This window comes from Athalia rosae, chromosome 6 (assembly GCF_917208135.1).
Source record: "Athalia rosae chromosome 6, iyAthRosa1.1, whole genome shotgun sequence".
Lineage (NCBI taxonomy): Eukaryota > Metazoa > Arthropoda > Insecta > Hymenoptera > Athaliidae > Athalia > Athalia rosae.
This window is the reverse complement of record NC_064031.1, coordinates 3,652,388-3,676,293: the sequence shown is the minus strand read 5'-3', so window position 1 is coordinate 3,676,293 and position 23,906 is coordinate 3,652,388. Positions and strand designations below refer to the sequence as shown.

The 23,906-nt window shown below is 47.4% G+C and overlaps 1 protein-coding gene across 2 annotated transcripts in view; it reads right to left on the bottom strand.

Moving 5' to 3' along the window:
• Positions 1–22,185, bottom strand: part of LOC105686036 (lachesin-like) — a 66,363-nt gene extending 44,178 nt beyond the window's left edge. For both annotated transcript variants that reach the window (XM_048656466.1, XM_048656467.1), the window contains exon 1: positions 20,832–22,185. The gene's annotated coding sequence lies outside the window, so the exon portion shown is untranslated. The remainder of the gene's footprint in view (positions 1–20,831) is intronic.
• Between the last annotated feature and the right edge of the window lie 1,721 nt (positions 22,186–23,906).

Below are 23,906 nucleotides of genomic sequence, written 5' to 3'. Positions count from 1 at the left end.
GTTTTCTTGCGACTTGTCGAATTCTGTGGAATGCAAACGGCGAGGCGAAATAAAATAGATCCTAGAAAAAGGGCGATGAAAAATGCGCAGAAAAGGGAGAAGTAAAATAATGAAGACTTTGGTCATTCGAATACTCACAGATCATTTTTTTAAACGATTCAGGCTACCCGAAGGTGCGATAATTATTCGACCATCTTTTGAAATTTTTGAAGAAACGTAAAAAAAAAATATTTCTACGATATTAAATCAGTAAGTAGGTACTGTGCCTTCGTTGCAGTTGATTCATGTTTTAGAAATACGTAACATTCGCGGTGATAAAATTACCTCGTATCCGATAATGGATACTTTCACGTACGAATGTAACGAAAATTTCCAATTCATACTCCGTGTATCATATACATATACGTTTTACGCTGTACACATTCATCTTCATTCCACATACCATTAGCATATCGATTTCCATTCAATGATCTATTTTCCAGGGCAGTGCAGGGTGAGAAATTTCGAACAAACGCGCAATGATTCTTTCAAATTACTTTTATTTCTTTTTCATTGTCAATTTCGTGAAACGAAGGTCGATGATTTCACATTTCATAAATAGCATAAAATAAAATAACGCACTCACGGTGTCTACGTGTCATTGAATCCCTTCACGAGGTCACACGCACCCTCGATTTCGAACGGAGAGAAAAAACTGCTCAGAGCTCGGTTGAAATTGAACGAGCTTGCATTTAGGGTACAACAACCCCACATTCGTACGTACCCATGTACACACACAAAAAACACGGACGAGAGGAAAAAGAATCCGTCACACGTTTTGGAGAAAATATTTTTTCCACCTTTATTTCGTACGAAACGTACATTCATTTTGTTTTTCGAGGTACGTTTTATTTTTTTATCATCACCCTACCAGAGGACGGTTTTTCATAAATTCTTGCCCGTGGAGGACGCAGGAGTTCTCGTGTTATCTGCATTTATTAATTTCCTAATTTCCAAAAACTCTTGATTTTTCATATTTTTCCTCTCTTCTATTTCGTTCGTTCATTCGCGTTACGATCTGTGTAATAAGTATATTCGAAAATTTTGTTTTTTAGTTAAAATTTATTTTTCAAAGCTGGCAAACGAGGTTCCCACGCCCACCTATACGTATATCTCCGTGTGTGTGCGATATACACATAAAGGGCGTCCGTTATAGCCACATAGTTTTTAAATTAACGGCTGACTGGGTGAACGGAGAAGAATGTAATATACGAGCTTTCGCGAGTCGCGCGGTGGCAACGGCAGCAATGAAAGCGCGGGTCGCGAACGGCCCACAGTGCGAGGAAAAGGGGGGAAAAAGAGAGGCTATTACACCCACGAAATGCCCTCTACCTCCGACTCCCCTCCCCCCTCCCTCCCCCGACCCTCGGACTGTCCAGCGGTACATGACCAGCGGATGCCAGGGAGGAGGGAGGGAGAGAGGGAGGGCGGGGGTGCCAAAGAGGAACTAAAATGGGAAAACTGTGAAAAGGTTATATAATATACATGTAAAGGGAAAGGGCGGCAAAAGAGGGAAATGACGAAGGGATGAGAGCGCCGCCAGGTTTGAGTGCAATTATTGTACCTGCCGCAAACTCCACTTTGATGTCGATGCATTAACTTTCTGCATCTGAACCGACCGAGAGCGCGTATATCGGTAGCGTTGATATTGCTGTACATGGCACATGCGAGGATATCATACATATACATACACACCTCCGCATATATACATGTGGTGCATCGCAAAGCGTACGCTCCCTCGCAAACGTTGCGTGCGTGTCCGTGTAAATCGTGCGCGTGGATTGGAAAGCTCCAACACAGCTCGCAAGGATTTCGTACGATCCGGTCAGCCGCTGTGTCAGGGCTACATGGAGCGGTAATTGCGTGCGAGCATTATGTACCTTTGTCAAATATGTAATACCTGCGGTGCGAAAGGATATTATTCACCGAATCCCCAAAACTAGGGGAATATAACTTGAATCGAATTACCATCGTCCGGCAGCGACGCCGCTCCATCGTATCTAATTACCCGTTAAATGTTCGCGAAAAGGACGGTATCGCCTATGGCCGAACGATATCGTTGCCGAATCAATTATTCGTTCGATCGGAGAGGCTTCATGGGCCGTTCGTTGCCACGTGGAGCGATCCGCAAAGATTCGAAACTTTTCATTCCTTCGGGAAAAATTCCCATCTGATTCAAATATTGTTGATTTATTCCACGCGGAATCGTTGGAACTGTAATTCAGCGAGTCGACGTTGGTCCATTCTGTTCGGTGTGTTTCGAGTTCACGGGGAGGGGAGGAGTAGGATTATCCAACGTCTCGTCTAATGCCAATGATCCGCTGCAGCGAAGTTCGAAAGTTTGTTAATACCGAGAATTCTGTTCCAGGTTGAAGGCGGCGGCGGCGGTCAGAAGTCGCGGAGTCTACACACGAGTCGCTCGAATCTGAACAATTTACGAATACCTTCGGATCGTCGGTGGCAAAGGAGGGAAAGACGGGGGAAAATGAATAAGGCGAGGGAAGAGAGGAGGACGTCAAGTCCGGGGAGGGACGGGAGGGACGGGAGGGACGGGAGGGACGGGGGTCGTTCGCTCGTACAAGTCCCCGTTCCCTCCGAGGCAAAACCAACGGTTGGTTGTTCGACGTTGAAATTCAAAATATTTAATCGAACCAACGAAAGGCATTAAGAAGCGAGTTATCCCAAGAATTTTATTCGCTCCTCCCCGACCCGACCCTCTTCGATCCCGTCCCACCTACTCCCATCCAGGGGCCCCTCTTTGCTGGAAAATCTTTACCTTCCCCCGGAGTTGTTGAAAAGTCTTTTGGGTTTATATACCTACATAGGTATACCGTACCTACTACTGCGCTACGTAGACGGGAAAGGAAGGAATGAGAAGTTTTAACAGTTCTACGAAGTGCAAACTGCAAACTAGTGTCGTGACGGGGGTATGCGGGGAAAAGTGGTGGAAATTTTTCCGAAACGTCTTCCCCCGTAGAAATTCGAATATACGACGACCTTCCGTAGTTTTTTTTTTTTTTCCCACCGTTCGCTAACTCTTTCGATTTCACGGCCCAAAATACTCGAAACATCCCCCTAGATTCCCGGCTGGATTAATTCCGATCGAAAGTGGGGCGAAATTAATTTTTGTTAATTGGCACGCGGAGGGTGACGGAAGGTGGGTAACCCGATGTGTTAACTCTTCATAATTAACAGTCTGACTTCTCGAGGAAAATCGCGTCAATTTGAACTACGGGGAATAATCAAGCTATGCGCGCTGCCATGTTTTCTCGGAAATTTCTCTACCGTTATACGGAGACAGAAGTTAGCTGTAGAATTTACCGCGATCGCGCTGTTGGGAAACGGTAATACGAAGATGGAGGTAACGTAACAATTACCGAGCCGAAAATATACACGTAGAGACGACGGGTGACGAATAGGACGTATAATCGTTACGCGGTTGGTTAATTAATTGAAAATTTATGGTCTAATTACAGCAGATTTCGCCTCTCCTCTCCTGCATCGGTGCAGAAGTCGGCCTGACGTTGCGCTACGACGAGACCGAACCGACGCAACTTTTCTCGCTTGTCTCTCGCTTTTTATTTTCCTTCGCTATCGAATTCAGGACAGAGGAGCCTCGGAGGATCCCAAGAGATACACTTCCCTTTCGCTCGGATCGTCCCTTTCGATCCTTGGAATCTCGACTACTTTGCCTATGCACACACCATCGAAAGATCCAAAAGCTCCTTCGCAGCGATCAACAGGGGCGGGGGTGGGGGGGAGGGCAACAAACGGCGTTGCTTTGCTCGGTTGGCGAGCGCGCGGTGGAAATGGAAAGGCAACCGCGTACCGGTAGGGTGAGGAAATTTAAAGTAAGGTTGGCATTAGTTGCTCGGATGGTCCGAGGTTTGATCCCGTCGCGTCCTTTGGGTCCTTACAGTTTTCGGGGTACCTTACAGCCGACTCGCGCGCGCACACACAACGGACCATCGTCACGTTTGTACACCATTCAGCCGTCCCGGTCGATGTTTACAGGCGAGCTTACACGGGGGCAATTTCGCGGCAACGTCAATCATTGTTTGAGGACGGACGAGTTGTTGGCCGAACGTTCGTTCAGAAGTTCAGCCTACTGTGGACCGTAGACCGGCTTCTCTCGCAAAACCCTTTGCTCCGAGCTATGTGTTTAATATACGAGTATTCCGAGGAGCGTCTAATGTTCACAAGAGGCGGACCGAACGGCCAAAAAAAAGTCCATCCTCAAAAGCGAACGAAAGGTGAACGGGCGTTTTGACTTTCGAGAGGTCAAAAATCGTCTCGAAAGGTCGCACCGAGTTTCGATCTTTGCCCGATTCGCCGGCAAGCAACGCCCTCGACGACCCTTCGAACGGGTCGGGATTTGCGAGGTAGTTCGCTTTACCAAATTAGTTGAAGTGAAACGCTCGCGGTCGATCGAAAGTAGGTGGGTGTATCCGTTAATAGGAATACATAGGGCGAAAGGGGTCTTCGGGTCGGTATGAACACATCGATCAAGCTAATAATAATTCCGGCGATTGTTGAGTCTGTGCAAAATCGGTGACGGGTTCGTTCCGTTTAACCAAACAACAAATCCATCGATGAATCAATCAATCAATCAATCAATCAATCAACCAATCAATCGAATCGAATCGAATGGAATCGCCACGCTAACCGTATTCGGAGGTTTTGTTTGGTCAAGCGGCGGTCACGAGAGCCGCGATCGTCCCCGTGTCGAGGTCGGGTTCGAGGTCGACGGAAAGTAGGGGTGGCGGCGGGCGGAGGGGCCGCCGGCCGGCGCGCCGACAGTCGGGGGGCGAGAGCTCCGCCGTTGTATCGAGGGGCAACACGAGTGGCCACCGACGAACTCCGACTCCTACTCGACGGACGGAGCTCTTCTCTCCGGGCCACCCCTTCGCCGACGTTCTCCGTCTCCCTTTCGCTATCCCCGACTCCCCTTTTACTCGGCCCTTCGCAACACGCTTCTACCCTTTTCCTCCTCGTTCCCGTCCACCGACGCCGCGATTCTCCGTTTCCGCGGCTCTTTCCGAAAATTTCCTTTGGCGGAACGGAGACCGAGACCGAGGGAGCGAGGCACCGTGTAACCCGTAACGCGAAAGAGCGGCCGGGAATCCACGAAATTCCGCGAATAGTTCGGAACCCCCCCCCCCCCCCTCTCCTTCGTCCCTCTTTTCGCTCTGCGAAACCTTCCCACCCTATCCGCACATCCCGGCACCGTTACCAATCAACGTTTGCGCCACTGAAACTCTGCATGATGTATACGTACGCGTAGCCGTAAGTTTCTGGGCCGGAAACTTTCCAGAGCTACGGTACGAGATGCCCGCGAACGAAAACGCGTCGGTTGGATTGGGGAGGCGAGTCGAGAATGGTTTTTTTCCAAATTTTTCGACTCGCCTCCCAAAAATGGAAATCATCAAATATCCTCGATCGAAAGGCAAGGCGATAGAAAAAGGATAAGAGATGAAAGAAAAAAAAAAAAAAAAATCTACCGCCATAAATTTTCCGCAAAGAAATCCGTCGGAAATGAAACAAGAGACTAGAAACTACTGAAATGTTGAAAATTCCTTCGGCGTTTAAACAAATCTTTTCCACGTCTACACAGGTATACGCCGTTCGCGTCAAGATCTTCGTGGGAAACAAATATCTGTCGGAAAAATGAAATTAATGGTTCCGGATGGCTTTAACTTTTATCGTTCGAATAAAAGTCGCGGCGCGTGATCGTGAGGACGTTTAAAAATGATTTAACGGTAGAACCGCGGCCGTGGATACGTGTATACCTATACGTATATACTTTGGGGATGGGTGTCGGTCGGGTGGCGGAAAAACCGAGGTCGGGGAGAAACGGCGGTAGGCAGGGAGCGGGGTGGAAGTGGCGGCGGCGGCGGTGGCGTCGGTCGTCGACGTTGGATAGAAGCAACTTGTTGCTTCTCGGTGACACGGAGAAACTGGCAGGGCAAAAGGGAGCCGTGGGTGGCGCGACTCGCGCCAAAACTCCTCGAAAGAGCAAACGGCGTCGCGACGACGCCAAGCGTTCGCGGATACCGTCGCCTCCGCCAAAACCCTCGTACCTTTTCGGCCGTAGAAGCTCCGAAAATAGACGAGGATAAACCGGAGGAATCTCGAAGCTTATCCCGGCCTTTCTTATTACGTGACTCGGCGGGGGGGGGCCTCGCCGGTGAGAGAGATTCGGAAAGTGAATGGAAATTTTGCACTTTTTTCTTCCGGAAAACTGCGAGTTACCGGAGCAGGTAATAAGCTTTCGATTCCTCGCAACTGGAACCGGAGCCCCCGGGCTCAGTGGGAGCTCGTTAGCGACGAGAGTTACTCGCGAGTATTCAACGGATGTGTTTCTTGTCAATTTCTACTTCAAGACTCAGAAACTAGATGATATCGAGTACGTGTGTAGGTAAACACTTGTTAACAAACACTTTGCGTTTAACTTGTAAAATTTGTGTATATGCATAGATGTGTATATATACATATACAAGCGCATGTATCGGGGCAAACATACGAGTACACACGTCTACCTTTTGTTAAGTAAACCAACTTTACACGTTTTCGATGGGCGAACGTTAATAACGGTATTAAAACTCGGTGTACACGCGTATAGGTGAGATTTTACACGTTGCGCCAAGTTTAGATTAGTCCCTTCCTATACCCGAAGATGATCCCGGTGAAATTGATATATATGGCTTTCCAACCTCCCGCGACTCTATCCCAGAGACGTTAGGGGGTTGAAGCGATTCTAATCTGCGAACCGGCTAATATTCCGCAGTGTTGAGGTGTTAAAATTAACGGAGAATATGGGGCTGTAGGGTTGATTGAAACTCAATGACACGGCAGAGGACTCCGTGTCACGGATCACGTGTACGTGGTGCACGTGCATGTGTAATACCCAAGGATAAGGGACCGTGCTCCTCGGAGGGAGAGTGCGGGGGAGAAGGGAGACGGATTCGGGAGGGGAAAGGAACGCGGAGCAACTTGGATGAGATGAGCTGTATCTAAATCTTAGCTAATAGTTTTCGTCACTTGGAGAGCTCGACGCTGTTTCGAGCTACCGGGTACAGAGGTGGTGTGGGGGAGGCGGGCCGCGCGGTGTGTTGGTGCGGATATAGGGTAGGAGCCACGGCAATTTAGCTTCATAGCCTCATCTCTCTGCCGAGGTCCCCGCGCGCACCGCGTATCCCTGCGAACTCTAGTCCCCGCACACAGTCGGTACCGACCGAGGTATATACGCGTTACCGTACAGCTAGAGCTAGTGGGAATTCCTCATACCGCTTCTGCTCATTCACTTCTCGAGCTAAGAAGCTCCTCTATAAACCCTCGCTCCGCCGAGCGGAGGGGGAGGGGGAGGGGAAACGGGTACCCGCGCGGCATCTACATCTTCCGACGACTCGAACTAGCTAACCCCTCCCCCTCCCCCTCCCCCTCCCCTTTCATCCCCCTCGCGAACTCAGAGGGGGTTCGGCGCGCCGTTTACACCGGCAATGTTCGCTGTATTAACACCTCCATCCGACCTTAATGAATCCCGGAGCCGACCCGCCGCCGAAAGAGGGAGGAACGGGACGAGGCGACCTACGACTGATACTTTCAACCTTCCCCCTTACCTCCCGTGGTCCTTGAAACGCAACCGCCGCTCCGAATCTCTGTTCGAACGAGTACCCGCGACCGTTCCTCTACCCCCAGACGAACTGCTGCGATGGAAATAAATTTCCTCGTTATCGAGCCCTTCGGAGAGACAAAAATTGACCACTTTTGGAGGAAGTTTTCGACGATTTGTGTGCGTGTGGGTTTTTTTATTTTTTTCTTTCCCCTCGAAAAGGAGAGTCGCAGACGTGCGGCGTCCGTGCCGAGGGAGCGGAAGATCCGGTATAGTTACGCGAGCGTTCAAGGGACAAATTATTTCCCCATTTTATGACCCGCTAAAATTTAAATCAAGTTCTAAATTAAATTCCACCAACTCATACCCCGCGTCGTCCAACGTTTCTCTACCCGACCTCGCGTATATACACGTGTATATATATGTGTGTATATATATATCCCGACCATATCTCGGAGGGAAACTATATAACGAGTATTTTATAACGCATCGTCGCCGTACACCCCCTCCAGGACACCCTCTCAACGATCCTTATATTCCTACCCACTTACCACCCTCCTTCAGCCGGAGAAGCTCTCTTATTTGTGCTCAATTTTTCTAGGCACGACCTTAAGGAGGAAACTTCAAGTATCTCCAAGATATCCACTGTAGCAAAAGATGAGGAAAAAAAACGTGGAGAGTAAAAATAATTTTTAAACCGCGTAACCGAGAATTTTATTTCACGCGAACGTCCGTTTCTCTTTTTCCCTTCTGTATTGGTATCTAGGAGAAAAAAATTGTTTCTTTCCTAAAGTTACCCAAACGAAATACAAAGGGGGTACAATTATCAAGGGAATTAATTAACCGAATGTAAAGTAAACGGGAATCGGGTATCACCGTACGCCACATAATTTCGGTATTAAACTTTCACCCTCTATAATAATAATAATAATAATAATAATAATCGTAAAAGCAATCGCGAAATTGTTTACCGCGTGATATTTCTGTTCGTTGCCGGTGTTACGTTCCGCTGGTATTATAATTACTAAATTTACACCGTTTATACGTACCGAAAAGTTTACACCATTGACAATTAATATCACTGTACATATATATATAGGTAGATTCGGATCGATGCGCATAAATTATACAATACCCCAGCGATACAATAACGAATAATTGAGCATTCAATGGTTTGCGATAAAATCGACACTCGCGAATCAATCGAGTGTATTTTCACACGCTCGCCGTAAACGCGGTAAAAGAACGAGAGCGAAAAATGAAATCGCTAAGAAATCTTTCACTCTCTTCGAGCTCTTCGCTCTTTCCTCGAATCTCCCCCGTATGTCACGCGAGTCGGTGGATGGATGAAAAAATAAAAATCGAACGAGGCGATGAATAAAAATAAAATAGGGAAAGTCGATACCGGGGGGGGAGGGGGGTGTACTTGGGGGGTCAGTCTCGTTAGACGGTGAAGTGAACCCCCCGTGATTTACGACAGGTGTCTCGTAATCCCGGAATATTGCGTGTCTCAAGGTCGTTCACTTTGCAATTCGATGCGCTCATAGCCGTATTGTACGCGTATATACATATATATATATAAGTGTAACTATTGCTGTAAAATGTCATGCGGCGCAAAAGCGTTCGCGTACGGATATAACGCGCGACGTTCTCACCTCGTATAAAGCCGTAATACTTTTCAAAGTCCGACGGTGTAAAACTTACAAAAAGCACCTGTAGTTACGTCGCGATGACAAGAGAAAGGAAAGATTATTATTGTACCTCGTCTGGTATAAAATACGGTTAGCTCTTACCTCATCCGCCCGCGTTACAGGCACAAGGGAAAAAATATAAGGGAACTTTCTCATCGACGAATATATATAGTTTGATTACAATCTATGCGTCTGCAGCGTCCGGAATAATCGCGGTATATACGGCGGTAGTGGAGAGCGACCGCGTGCGCGAATAAAATTTACGACTCCTTTTCATTTTATTTTTCATTTTCATTCGAATATTTATTCGGGACTCTTTTTCCTTTTTTTTTTTTCACACTTCGCTCTCTTCTCTCGTTTATTTTTTTTTTCCTCAGTTGCACCCCGTTGATTGTTCGTTTGATTTTTTTCCTTTCTTTTTTTTTTTTCCTTTTTTTTTTCGGTACTCCTCTCTCCTTTTTTGGCGTTCTCGATGCAATTAAAACTTGGGAGTAATTCGCGGCAGCTTTATCAACCAAAGGGTTTCCGCGTACCGCTGACGTTTTCCGTTATTTGGGTTTGAAAAAAGTGTAAGCCCGGGAAAAAGGGTACGTGTTCAAATTCACGCGTTTTCAACGAGCGGGATGAACGTTACGACCGCACGGGATCCACGCCAATTGACGCACTTTCTCACCCCAGCGGATTCCTCGGAATTAAAGAAAAAAAATAAATAAATAAATAAAATAAAATAAACGAATAGAAACGACGGTGAAAGAAAAATTGGACGATAATTTTCTCGGCGTCCGAGAGCACCTCTGCGTCAAGGTGTCGTGTCGTGTAGCTAGGCGGTTACGGAGCTTTTTGCTTTTGGCGAAAATTGCGAAAACTGAAGACAAACTGTAACGTCGTCGCCTGGTTCTTCGTTGCGCATCGCCCGCAGCTCCACCGCCAAGGAATATCCTCAGTCCGCTCGATTCTCGCCTCGAGTAATTAAATGAAATTCATTTACATAGCTCGAGTAATACGAACGCTACTGGAAGCGGTGGACGTTGGGAGTAACGTGCAACGAGAAGCCGTTCGGACGGTCGGCTACTCTCGAGGCTTTTCCTCCACCGACCGCACACCGTGCGTAAAACCAACTTCCATACTTCAGCCCCGTATGTACAACTAACTATTCCGCTTCAACCGGGAGCGACGTTACGGAACCGTTGGAAATGTTGCGGTTTTTACGAGTGCTCCGGGGGAGGGAGGAAAAAACAAAAAAAATGAAAATAAGGAAAACTCGGAAAAACCGTACCGAAAAACTCCCTCCGGGTAAAAGAAAAAAACCAATACCGAAAACCTACGCGACACCGCCGAATCGTATCACGCAAGGTTTCCGGACAATTCGTTTTTCCTTACTTTTGTCACCTACTCTTCGTCTTCAATAAACCTCCAACTGTTTAATTCTTTCGTTCCGCAGAGAAAAAAATTACTTTTCCGTCGTTTCTTTTTCTCGTTTTCCGAGGAGGCTCGGGTATCCGAGTTTCGAGGCGGGACGTCGTTTTGGTCGCGATCCCAAAGATACGACGAGAGGGTGGTTTTCAAGGGCGAGGGGCGGAGGGGGGCGGGCGGGGGAGAGGCGTAGAATGAAGCTGACTGAGAGGTGGTTTCTAGTAGCCTCCAGGGCGCAGTAAACTTTGATCCTCTTCTTACGACGTACTCTCGCGTTTACCCTTTCTCCTGACACGTAGTCGCGCGTCTCGTGATATAGGCTGCGCAGTTTCTGCCTAGCCGTATGTACACGGGTGTAGAGGTATGGGACAAGAATATAAAGGGGAGGAAAGGGGGGGGGGGAGGAAAGGGGGGGGTGAGCAGCGAACGGGGGCGGGGGTCGCCGGGGGCGGGGGGTGGCGAGGCGTCGTCTCTTGGGGTCTGACCGTAAGTCTGGCAATTCCCGGCATTCCTTCGGGCTCATTTTTCTGCCAGGCGGACTTCCTTCCAGATATTGCCTCTTCTACGCGAGGAGTTTGTCTCCCGACTGCTATATCTCTTATAACGCCCCCCGCTTTCCCCCCTCGTTCCGCCCCCCCCCCCCCCTCCCTCGCTTTCCTCGTTCCAGCTAACCCGCGCGTTTACTCTTGGAACCAACTTTTCAACCCCCTAAAATACCCCCCCTCCCCTAACCCTCTCACCTAATCTCATCCTCCCTCGCTCGCGCTCCACTATATCCGCACAGACTTTTCGTTGCAGTTTATAAGCGTTGTAATTGGAAAGGAAACCAACCGGAAGAAGTAGCGGGTTGAAACGCGAACACCTCAAGCACCTAATGGACTCTGTGAGGAAGAAAATCTAGCTATTGTTAAAATGAGAAAAAGCGAGGAAAAATAACTCAATTGAGTCGGACATTTTTCAACCTACCGAAAACAGCGGTCGCCATTTTTTGGAACGTTAGAATTCAGATCTACCGGCGCTCGATGGTCCAATCGCTACGTACCGATATGATAAAAGTACAAATTCTCGTACTCAGGAGTACGACGAGGCACGCGAGGTAATCGGACCTCCACCCCCTACCCTCCGTGCAACCTTTCGCCCCCCGAGCAGCCATCGCCGCTGGGGGGTTGGTGGTGGTGGTGGTGGTGGTGGTGGTGGTGGTGGTGGTGGTGGTGCAGCTGCCAACTTGTGAAGCGCTTACTTAACGCGCGCGTGCAATAACTGGAAGTGCCGGTGGTATGATGAAAGCTCTTGCTCCGGTGAACCTGGAACAGTTTTCAGAGTCCGGGTTTCGAGGTACTCGAGACCTTCTCCTGAAACGGGGAAATTCCCCCCCCTCCTTCCCCCCCCCCCCGCGTCCTCCTCTTTTTCATCCTCCTCATCTCTACGCCATTTACAGTCGGTTCTCTCGTTCGTCGTCCCTCTCGCGCTACGGTACACCCACAGGTGTACACGCTCGAGCGTTACGCGACGGCTTGTATCCCGTCGTTTCATCCTCGGCACAGAGAAAGTATACGAATAAACGTATCGCGTACGTGCGGTTTCCCCGTCTCGACGTGGCAAGGAAACGCGAAATAAATTCGACCGCGAGATCATCCGACGCGCGAGATCCGCTCGAGGGTCCTCGCGTCATTTTATCCGTCCTCCCATCGGCGATCTCGATCGCTACCCGTGACGTACGTACGACGGACGGATCGGAATCGTCTGGAATTCCTCGGGATAATGATCCTGGGATCCGCTCGCTCGCCGGATGTTGCGGGTCATCGAACGAGATCCTGTGAACCACTAAAACCCACCAATGAGCGCGTGTCGAAAGTGCTTTCTCTCTACTCTCTCTCATATTCAATATATGTATATATTTTGCTTTTTTTTTTCATCACACTTTCGCGCGTACATTAGTTCGAGTGAATTGAAAAAATTCTTTTTTTTTTCTTTTCACTTTTTCTTTCGTTTCTTCTCGCGAACGCCACTCACTTTTCGGGGGCTGGTATAAAGTCTGGGGTGGTTAGTACGACGTACAAAATTTGTCGGGGATGGAATCCGCGCGGGTAAACGTGGACGAGCCGAGTCCGTTGGAGCCTGAAAACGCTTCGGGCGGACAGAAATAGAGAAATAGAGAAATAGAGAAATAGAGAAATAGACGTAGACGGAAGACGCCGCGTCGGAGGGGGGGGGGGGGAGTTACAGTGTGGATGAAATTACGGTATCCAACGTTTCGTTGCGGTCGGGAATCCATCGGTCAAATTGATGTGGCTGTGGGCAAGCCAGAATCCGTTATGGAGAATAGAGGAGCGAGCCGGAACGAGAATAAGGAAGAGAGCGGACTCTGGCCGCCGCTTAGGTACCCACGTACCTCTATTTCTCAACGTACAGCGATGGATATCCCCCGCGTTTGTCCGTCAAGCTGTCCGCCCGGAATCTATACGGGATAATCGGTAATTCGGGGCGAGCGGGGCGGACGCCGCCACCACCACCACCCTCGTAGCGTAACACGACGATAATAATACCCCCGAAATATACGGTACGTAGACGGCCGTCGAACAACCGTCCGGTGTATCGGTGTGTCGGAATTACGAGTTCAGGAGAAACCGCGTATCGCAAGAGATCCGCAAACCGATGGTACGGAATATTTTATTCCCCAAGGAAAAGAAAAAAAAAGAGAAAAGAAGGAAACGAGGGAGGGGGTTGTGGGGGGGCGGAAGAGCGATCTACCGCGTCGTTACGTCAGAATTGGAAATCGTTGTTTTAATCAGTTTACCGATTTTCTCGCGCTCTCGGTACACCGAACACACGGGGAAGAGCGAAAAGAGTCGGCGGGGGGCGGGGGGGAAGGTCGGCGGAACGGGGTGGAAATTATCCCTCTGGTCGGACGGGACGGGTAATTAAATGTCAAAAGGGGGAAAAGACGTCCGACAGTGTGTCGGGTGGGGCCGCGCCGGTAGACCAACGCGAATCACTCATCCATCTCTCCACGTCTGCGGGGCCCTCCGCTGAAATAGCGGTAGGGAGGTTCGCTCTCGAAACCCCCCTTCCTTCCGCTCGATGGTTATCTATCTGTCAATTTTCCGAGTCTGCAGTTTTCCAGGGCGACCACGCCACCCGCGACCTGTAGCCGAGCGAACAACGAAATCCGAAGAACATCGAACGAACGAAAATAACGCGTTCTTAATTTCCATCGCATTTGCGTCCAGATGACCAATTCGTATCGCCACCCGACGTGGGTGTCACCCGCTCAGGAAGGAGGGGGACGGGGTGAAAAACGTTCGAACGTAGCCGATGAAATATGAGACGAACGGAAGGACGGACGCGTAATCCTCGAATTTCTCCGTCCGTCTAAATACCCTCGGTACAAACACCGGGTCGCCATTAATCAATTTCATTTGGAAGACAAGCGTCCGGTTAGCGTTGATTTCGCGACGATTCGCCGCCCGCCGTAACGATCCGCGTACACGCCGTTACAAAATATATACACACGCAAAGTAACGCGTACAAGGGAGGTGGGGCGCGCGGTACAACGCGTTCGCCGCTTCCAGTTTCCACCCCCGAACAGCGTAATACGGGGCGGGAAGAATAGGGTTACGGGGGCCACGACGGGGTTCACGGGGAGGCTCGAGGGGGATGAAATATATACACGTAGAGGGGTAGGGGGGGAGGGGGTTGGGTGTCCGGAGGTGTCGCGGTGACATGTGCGCCGGGCGAAAAAATTACGTAAATTAGTGTCAATTGCGGGCGCCCGGGGTGGGGTTGAGAGATGACGTGGGCGTACTGTACCGTCGCGCGGAACCGTTGAATACGGGGGCTTGACGGGCGCCCGGGTGTCCCGGGTGTCCCGGGTGTCCTACGGGAGTGTGCGTGATTGATGAGGCAGTGATAGCGACGCTTCTGCACTCGACACCTAGCCCGGCTACTACCCCCCCACCACCCTCCCCCTCGCCCCGTTCCACCCCCCAGGCCCCTCATTCGCCGCCGTATACTACATACAACAACCAACAACCCCCGAAACAATGCATATTCATCGGGTATTCGACCGTATAAATAATACCCATTTAATACATAAATAAATACACGTAGAAACCGAGAGTGTATACGTATCACATATATATGTATTTCATGCATCTCTGTGTACGTGGAAAAAAAACGCACACGAGCGCAAAGTACTTTCAAAAAATTTTTATCGAGACTGGAGAATCCTAAGATTCTTTTTTTCGTCCCAAGATTTTTTTCTATCCCAAGATTCCTAATTCTGTAAATTCCTAAGATTCTCTTTTTCAGGAAGTACACAAGCGGTCGGATACATAATTGCTCGTTCCAGGGTGGTGTACGAGGTTTGCGGAGGTCACGGAGAAATCGCTGTCTCTGGACACAACCGTGAACACATCTACAGACGCGGGGTAGGCGGACGGAAGTTACGGTGCGAAAGGGTAACATCTGGCGCTCATAAGCAAACTCACACCCTCCGCCTCGTCGGCGGTGTATATGTGTACGGCGGTAGCAGAACCGACGGCGGGAACGGCAGCCTCGCCGTGACCAGCCGCGAAGTACCGCGGATAGGAGAGATGACCGAGAGGCTGTGGAAACTGTACTTTTTGCAATTATAGAGACGTTCTTGCGTCCACCAGGTGGTGATGCTATTCCTTCCCATACGGCCACTAACCCGCGGTATACTTACGGACCACCGAAACCCCTTTCCCCCCCCCCTCCCCCTACCCCCTTTTATCCTCGCAGCAAACTCCAACTCCGATTCCATAACTCTGTCCTTTTCTTATTCTTATTCCCCCTAACCGTCTACGTCTTTCTCTCGCTTTTCTCTCTTCTTTTTTTTTCTCCTACGACTACTTCTATCGGTCTTCTTGTTCTTCTTTCCTTCTAATGACTTTCTCTTCACCTCTGTTCTTCGGGGCGAAGTGGAGCGCTCCCCCCCACGCCACCACCCACCCCCTCGGTATATACGTATAACCGTACGAACGTTCGGAGACTCCGCAATATGTGACAAAGTCTGGAAAACCACTATGGCTTTTCAGAGTCCAGACCGCGTGCCAACTCTCCTACTGTCTTTAACCAATTTCTTTTCCATTTTTTTATTTTTTTTTACTCTTTTCTATCCTTTTCCTCCTCCACTTTTATCCTTTTCTTGTGTTTTCTTCTGCCACACACTTACCTCCTTCCATTACTTTTCTCCATACTCTCGGGGTATCTTACCAATTTTGCTTTTCGTCTCATCCAACGCCTTTTTTTTTATTTTTCGTTTCGACGATTCCCGACGAATTTAGTTCGAAAATTTTCGCTTACACCCGATCCGATCGATCGGATTATTTTTTAATATCCTCATTAAATTGCATGGGGGTTGGTTTTTCAGTTCGAGTTTCGGAAAAACTAACCAGCGAGACTCGTGACATGGAAAAGTTTAATTGGAAAGAAACGTACACTGGCACCGGACCTCCCCGCAAAACTAATACGTGAGAGCCGCGATATTATCGAAGGAAGGACAGCGAGACTCGAATCGACGAGGTAAGACGATTTCTCCTCAACCGGACCGAAGTGAAACGATCGTCACGACCGCGGGAGTGATAGAAAAAAAAAAAAAAGAAAAATAATGGAAATCAAGTTGGGTGCTGGAAAATAGAGAAAATTCTCTGAAGAAGAAAGAAAGAAAGAAAAAAAAACAACAAGAAAGAAACAAAGATTCGTGCAACCGAGAAGGCGGGGGGAGGGGGCGAAGAAAGCTTTTCATCCGTGCAGGGAACGGTATAAGGCTTGACGCCTCGAAAGCAGTTGAAATCCTAATTTACCCCGCTTACGTAGAGAAATGCATCTAGGTATAATGTACGGCCGGTACGTACACACCTGAAATCTGCAGCAATTTGCGATAGGTATAGGTGTACGCTTAAAGTTTCCCTGTGTCACTCCCCTTTCCATCGTTTCCAGTACACACCCCCGTATAATATCTACATACACGTACGTATATATATATTATATATATTATATACATACATACGCGCAAATTGTACATATAACGCACGGTACATTATACGGTGTACGGTATACACACATATCTCGCCGAGGAAAATATATAACAATAACTTTGCAGCGTTGTAATTACAGGTGACACAATGTACACCAAATTACTCCTGTGCGAGGAAGGCGGAGAGGGTGGAAAATGGCAGGGCGGGAGGGAGGGCGGGAGGGAGGGGGGTTGGAAAGAGGGTAGGTGAAAAAGGGGGTGGTTTCTCTGCAGCGCACGGTAATTTAACGGAACAATTTGAGCGAAAGCGCAGTCAGCTTGACGTTCCTCACCCTGTCGCGGAGTACGCGCGGTTTTATGTGCACGTGTGTACCGTATACAAATATATACTTGTACGTTCGGCGTCTAAGTCGTATGCGCTGTACACACGTGCATCCCACCTAGATATAATGGCCAAGGGCGCGAGGAGGTCGAGAAAGAGAAAAGAAGAAAGGAAAAAGAAGAGAAAGAAAAAAGGAAAAATGGACGAGAGGCAGGAGCCGGGCGAAAGCGGGTTGTTCCGCAGAAAATGGGAGTGAAAGACACGAGGTGCAAGTTTTCACGCCTTGAGGTTGTTCGCGGGGGAAAAACGGGAGGGAAAAAAAATAAAAACCACGCCGAGTTATTACGTGAGTAATGTCACCCGTGGCAATCCACCCCAATCTCACCGTATGGTTGGACGTCCCGTAGAATCGCCTCTGGGAATTTTCTATGACCACCTTGAATCGCGCCGCCGAATTTAGAAGAAAGAGAGAAAAAAAAATATTGGTAAAAAAACGGTAATAATGATAAAGGAGGAAGAAAATGGCCGAAAGTTGAGTGTTTTGAAAAATTTTGGAAGAATTTTATCTAGAATTTCATAAATTTCTGACATCATCCAACCGGATGATGTAACTGACGTCCTGCAAAACTCGTGGACCAATTTTTTACCGCGAGTCGTCTCGTTCGAATCGACTGATTCTTCTCCGAATTTTCCTCGTCCCGAAAATACTGGGAAAAGCTTAATTACCCCGTCGCGTACGAACGGGGCGTCGGGCACCTGTAGAATTTTCGGGATGACGAAACGATAAATCATCGAGTATAGCGATCGGATTTTGCGGTCGCTATCTTGCATCGATCCTGTCCCACCGTACGTAGGCGTAATCAATTTATTATCCGATGTTGTTAACCACCTACGAGGGTTGCGGACTGCCGCCGATCGTTGGCCTGTTTCGCTCGACACGCGCGCACACGTATGTATAAGCCATTCAGCGCCAAATCGATCAACGATTTTTTCTACCGAGTTATTCATCCGATCCGATTGACAATTTTTCTCCACAGTTCTTCTCTCTAAAAAAGCTTTCTACGATTCGCTCGAAAATGAAGAAGAAACTGGTTTTTTTTTTTCATTTTTATTCGAAGAGAATCATAAATTTTCAGTCACGCGTCACGGAGCCGCGAAGAATCGCGGGAATTAGGAAAATTGCGAATCGCGTTACAAAACGGTAGTTGGAAAAATTATTAGCTCCAACTGGCGCGAAACGCCTCATACATACGCGTGTAATGCGATGTGCCTAGATTTTCCAACTCTGCGGAAGGATTGTATAGCGTGCGTTACCTCTGCTTACCGCTGTAACCGGTGTTAACAATCTACTCGTCAATTAGCCCTCGCGTGTGTGACGATTGTCCGGAAATAGACGAGGGGATAGGTTAGGGGTGGTTATCCACTATGCAAAGGGTGGCTAATCGCGCCGCTATTTAATCAATCAATCGATCAGTCAAACAATCAATCGATCAATTTCCCGCCTATACATTACACGGCTGGGGTGGTAGTACGTGTGTCATATTTTATACCTGAGCGTTCGATATTATTTCCTCGATCGCGAATCTGGAGGCGAAATAAAAATTGTAACGATCGAGACGGAGAGGAAGGAACGGACGAAGATTATATCTGGAAATCCACTCTCGAGAGTGGGGGTCGTTTTCCAAATCGTTCGGAATAAATGTCTGAAAAATCGCACCTATAAAACTCGAGTGTCGAGTGTATTTCGCTTTCGTTAAAAAGATAATCCCTCTCCGTGGCCCCTGTTGTAATTAAAATCAGACATCCCCTTGTAAATGTATACTACCATGCGTGTTCGTATGCAGGAAAGGCTCTCGAAGTCGGGTTGGGTATGGTGGCGTGTTCGGAACAAAATTACGAGTAGATCGCGTGCTAAACGATTTCGCCTCGCCTGAGCACCGCTCAGCAAAACACCACAAATCGGAGCCATTATATGCCCTCTTGTTCGGCGGCTCCCCCAGCCTTCAATTGTTTTACCTTAACCGTCCCCCCGAAACAGCGGCGAGGAACCGATTACTTCCTCACAATCCCTCCCCTCCCCTCCCCGCCCTCCCTCTCCCTCTCTCTCCCCCTCTTCGTCCCCCGTCGCGCGCCCTCCTCCTCCCTCCGAGCGTCGAAAGTTCGCCCGATCCGGAGAAAAAGGGTTGTTTTCCCATCGCGTTACAATTTCGTTTTATTTATCCACCTCCCCCCTTTAACTTTTCAACGGATAAGCCTCGCTCCTCGCTCCTCGCGACGGGCACAATTTTTTCCGCTGATTGCGGAGGAGGTTTTCACGAGTGCGGGTAGCGCGGCCGCACGCTGGCTCGAAAAATGGAATCGGTGCTCGTATTTTATGCCGAAAGGAAAAGCGCCGCGAACCGGAAGTAAGGCGGTCGCGTGTCGTCGTATTACGAGATGTTGTGTTCCCTGAATTTTCCGCCACGGAGACGCGCCGCCACCCCCCTCCCCCGCCCCCCAACCCCCCGCCGCCGTCTCGCTTTCCCTAGTGGAAAATAAATAAAGGCAAACAAACCCCCGAACCCCGATGCAAACCGAACGAAATGAGAGGAACAAAAAAAACCTACTGAAATAAAATACAAAACGAACCAGCTCTTCCGTTGTGTGTATATGTATATATATATCTATACGAGTCTCGGAATTAGGAATGCGAGAGAAGCCGGAAGGGGTTGGAAGATACATCGAATGAACCGATTCTCAATTGGTTTTTCGTCGGTTATTTTTCCCTCGTAGAAAATATAAATCTACACATACCTATCCTATCTACGTGGAAGAATAGCTCACGTTCCTGAAATTTTCGGTTACTTTTTTCGGCATTTTTACACACGTGATGCTCTCGCGCGGGCGCTCGTCGTTTTCTGCTGCCTGCCGCTACGCCCGTTTTAACCGTGTGCGCGCGGATGTAAAACAGACGAGTGAAACGGGAATATTCAATTTTTCCGCACTAACATTCCATTCGATTATTTTTATTTTACCCGAAGCCTGTTTATACCGCCCCGTATAAAACGCATCGCGTATCGCCAGGAGATATAAAATAAAATTCATATTCCTCGGAGATAGGTGGCAACCTATACACCTATACACCTGTACACACCCGGCATACGGCTGTTTTTCGCAGGACGTATAAAACGTGCAGTGGATTTATCTTCGACAAAAGTGTAATGTGATCGTAATTTTCAGGGGGGCGGGCTCGAATCGCGGAGGTCTCGGGACTGGGGGGGCGACGAGTAGATTTTATTTTCGGATCGCATCCCCCGATCGCGATTCCGACGAGGTACATAAATACCGTCGACGGCGTTCAAAAAATTTTCTACGCTAATTGGCTGTCGTTTGTTCGAAGGATGAAATATACAAATATTCAAGTTACCAGCGAGCGAAAACTTCGGGTAATATTACGAGGACCGAAAATCCTTTGCGGAGCAATTAATTACAACCCCTAAAATCTCCGACCGTTTCATTCGATGAAATTTGTTACCGCGGCACACGGTTATCCACGTATGCAACGTACGCGATATGTGGATTACAGATCTTCGTAAGCGATAACTTTTGGAATTTATAATCTCAGGGGATAGTAGAGGTGGTTTTTTTTTTTTTTTTTTCTTTCCTTTCGTTTCGTTTCACTCGATAAGTTTCGACGAGCTGATCAGTTTTTTTTTTGCAGAATCATTTCGATTTTTGTGGGCCGTTGCGATTGTAGCGTGAAACTTTTCTTACCTGAGATATTGTTGTTTTTGATTTTTGTTTTATCACAGCGTGAGTACGACGAGTCGAAAAACTGTATATTATATTATTAAAGTTCCACCGATTTTACCAGTCACTGCAGTTTACAAAACTAATTTTTAACCATGATTTGTGTAATCAATTTAACGGAAAAGTTTTTACCCTCGATATGCCATCGGTGCTGTATTGTTTAAAAAAAGGAAAAACAATTTCAATTCAATTATGAGTAACATTATAATAATTATTGTTGTTTTATTTTATGTTTTTTTTGATTTTACTCGTTATTTGTGAAACAGTTTTTTGTATATATCGTTGATTTAAAGTTTTAATAACGTTCGCTACCGCTGTTTCTGTTAATGAAATAATAAAACACAAAAAAAAAAAAAAACAACTAACAAATCGGGGGTTGATAATTAACGGGACTGTGGAGGTTCTTTATTTTCATTTTTGTTAGTATTTTTTATTTTCATCACTTCGTATGTTTCTTTTTTTTTTTTCTTTTCTAGTCTCCGCGAACAAATTTCGATAGAAACGAGCACGGTCGCTTCGTTTGTGAATTCAATGCGATCCCGTGATTAAAAACAGACGAGGATTAATTTCGAGCACATTATACTTTCAATGAGATAATCGCGAACGTATGATAAATCAAACGAAACTCGATTTACTATTTGAATAATAAAAGCTCAATTTTCGAGTGGAAAATTTAATAAACCCGTTCAAAGGTTGACGTATATATATATATATGTATATTTGTGCGGAGTGCACGCCGAGGGTGATGCTAGGCTGTTCTATGTTCGATCAAATTTCACGACTGATCAAATTTACCACTTTCGGGTTAATTATTCATAGTAGGCTCTACCGTGGAACCCGAGAATACATTAAAACCGAATGTAATTAAAACACCAAGTGCTGGTTACCTTGTATCATAAGTTATTTATTGTTACCCCGATTATTATCATTCTTACTAGGCGTGCACACCTACCGGAATCTCTGAATTACGATCACGTTTTTTTCCAAACCCGACTCACCTCATCGAATTCAATATTTCAATCGTGATCCGAGGGATGAAAAAATATAGAAGAGAATCGTTTTACTCGAAATACGAAAGGGGGGAAAAAATGGGCAAAAGAAATTTCTTTTTTTTTGTTTTTTTTTGGTTCTGTTCAAAACGTACGAAAAATTTAATCGAAAGATAAAACACGCTACGCGTTTGTTCGACGTGTCGAGAATTCACCCTTTTTCCTATCGGCGAGACGATCGCGAGACACGTGGCGTTAAGGGTGGTTTTCGGAGCGCCCGCGTAACACGAGTGTACACGAGGGTGTCGCAGACCGCGTGGTTACTGCACGGGGACACCGTAGGAAACTGCGTTCGCCGGTAGTCCCCACCACCGAGATCGGCGAAATACGAGGGCAGGAATACCATCCCCTACGTACACCCGTGATCTCGACGCGCGACGACGCTCCGCCTTCCACCCTAGGAAACCACCCCCTGGAATAGGTAGCTCTTCGCGGATCTGTTTCCACCCGATCTTCCCGAATCGCTATACCTCACCCTCGTCCTATATATATATATATATATAATACCTAACCAAACACCCCTCGCCAACCGAAAGAAGAGGAAGAAAAAGAAGGAGAGGAACGGAAGAAAAAACGCCTGTGTACGACCTACGCGGGTTATGTTTCGTTCGAAAATATCGCTGACGCTGTTGAAAATTTTCATTCCGATGGATAATCGGTGGCACGTGGTTTCCAGGTTTCCGAATTGTTTTTTTGTTTTTTTTTGTTTGAGAAACGAAAACGGAGTCGCGATTACTTTTTTCTTTTTCACCGGGGTGAGGATAGGTGAGTTTTTATCGTTCAGGGGGTGTCACACGATATGGTGTAAGGTGTTAACGTGTCGGTTACACGTACGTATGTACGTGCGTGTACGCAAATTCGGATAATATGTTTCCGCCTCTTCATAATTGATAAACTTGTTCATTGACCCTCGTTAGTCAGGGTTGCCTTCCAACGGTTATTCCGTAAATACCTGTACACAATTAACTGGCGCCCCTCCACTCCGCGAGCCCACGTTCCGGTGAATCACATCGAATTTCAAATTCCTCAGCCAAAATCCGATTGTATTTCCAAACTTCATTAAACATACGTTTCCAGTATAAAGCGACGGATAACAATCATCGTCGTTGTCGGTATAATATTTTTTGTATTTCAAAATCGCTCTAGAAATTCGATATTTTTTGCTTTGAAACGAAATGATGAAATTTCTCTTCTCTTTAAATTACAAATTTTCAAAGGTAGGGTTACTCGAAACCCGAAACTCTACTTGCACGTACATAAAACCGACGAAGAAGCAAAAGGAAAAAAAAAAAAAGAAAAAAAAAGCCAAGTGAAGGAAAAAAACAAAGGAGGGGTGGGGTAAAAAAAAATGGAAAAATTGAAATTGAAAGTGATTGAAACGGAGGGACGGGGGGGGGGGGGGGGGGGGGCGTCTCGCGGAAGATGGGTGAGTTTCTTAACACCGAAAGCGTCGGGGTCGAGTGTTTTTATTCCATTACCAGCGCCGTCAACCTCTTAACCACTTACTTAACAGCGAACCTTCTTCCCTGTCCGATCTCCCTTCACACTCGATGGCGTTTGACAACTCAAATATTATCCAACCCCTGATCCCCACGAACACCGGATCATCTCGATGTTCCAACTTTACCGAAGGAAGTTATACGACACCCTTCCAAATGGGAAAAAACAAACAGAAAATAAATAAAATAAAAAGTGCGATGAAAAAATTTATCCTCTCTCTCTCTCTCTCTCTCTACTTTCGCCGACCGGGCCGGGAACGTGAAAATATTTTGTCGGGCTCGAATCACTTGTTGCAAAAAGAGAGAGAGAGAGAGCAAAAAAATATAGAAACTAGAGAAAAAAAAAGAAACCACGACCAAATGAATTTTAGCATTCGTCGTGTACCCGGAGGGTATTTAATTTTGATATTATTTCGCCAGTCTATTCGGATTATCAAGTTGGGTATAACGCGGACGATATTTCAAACACTCCGTGTATATATACCTATACA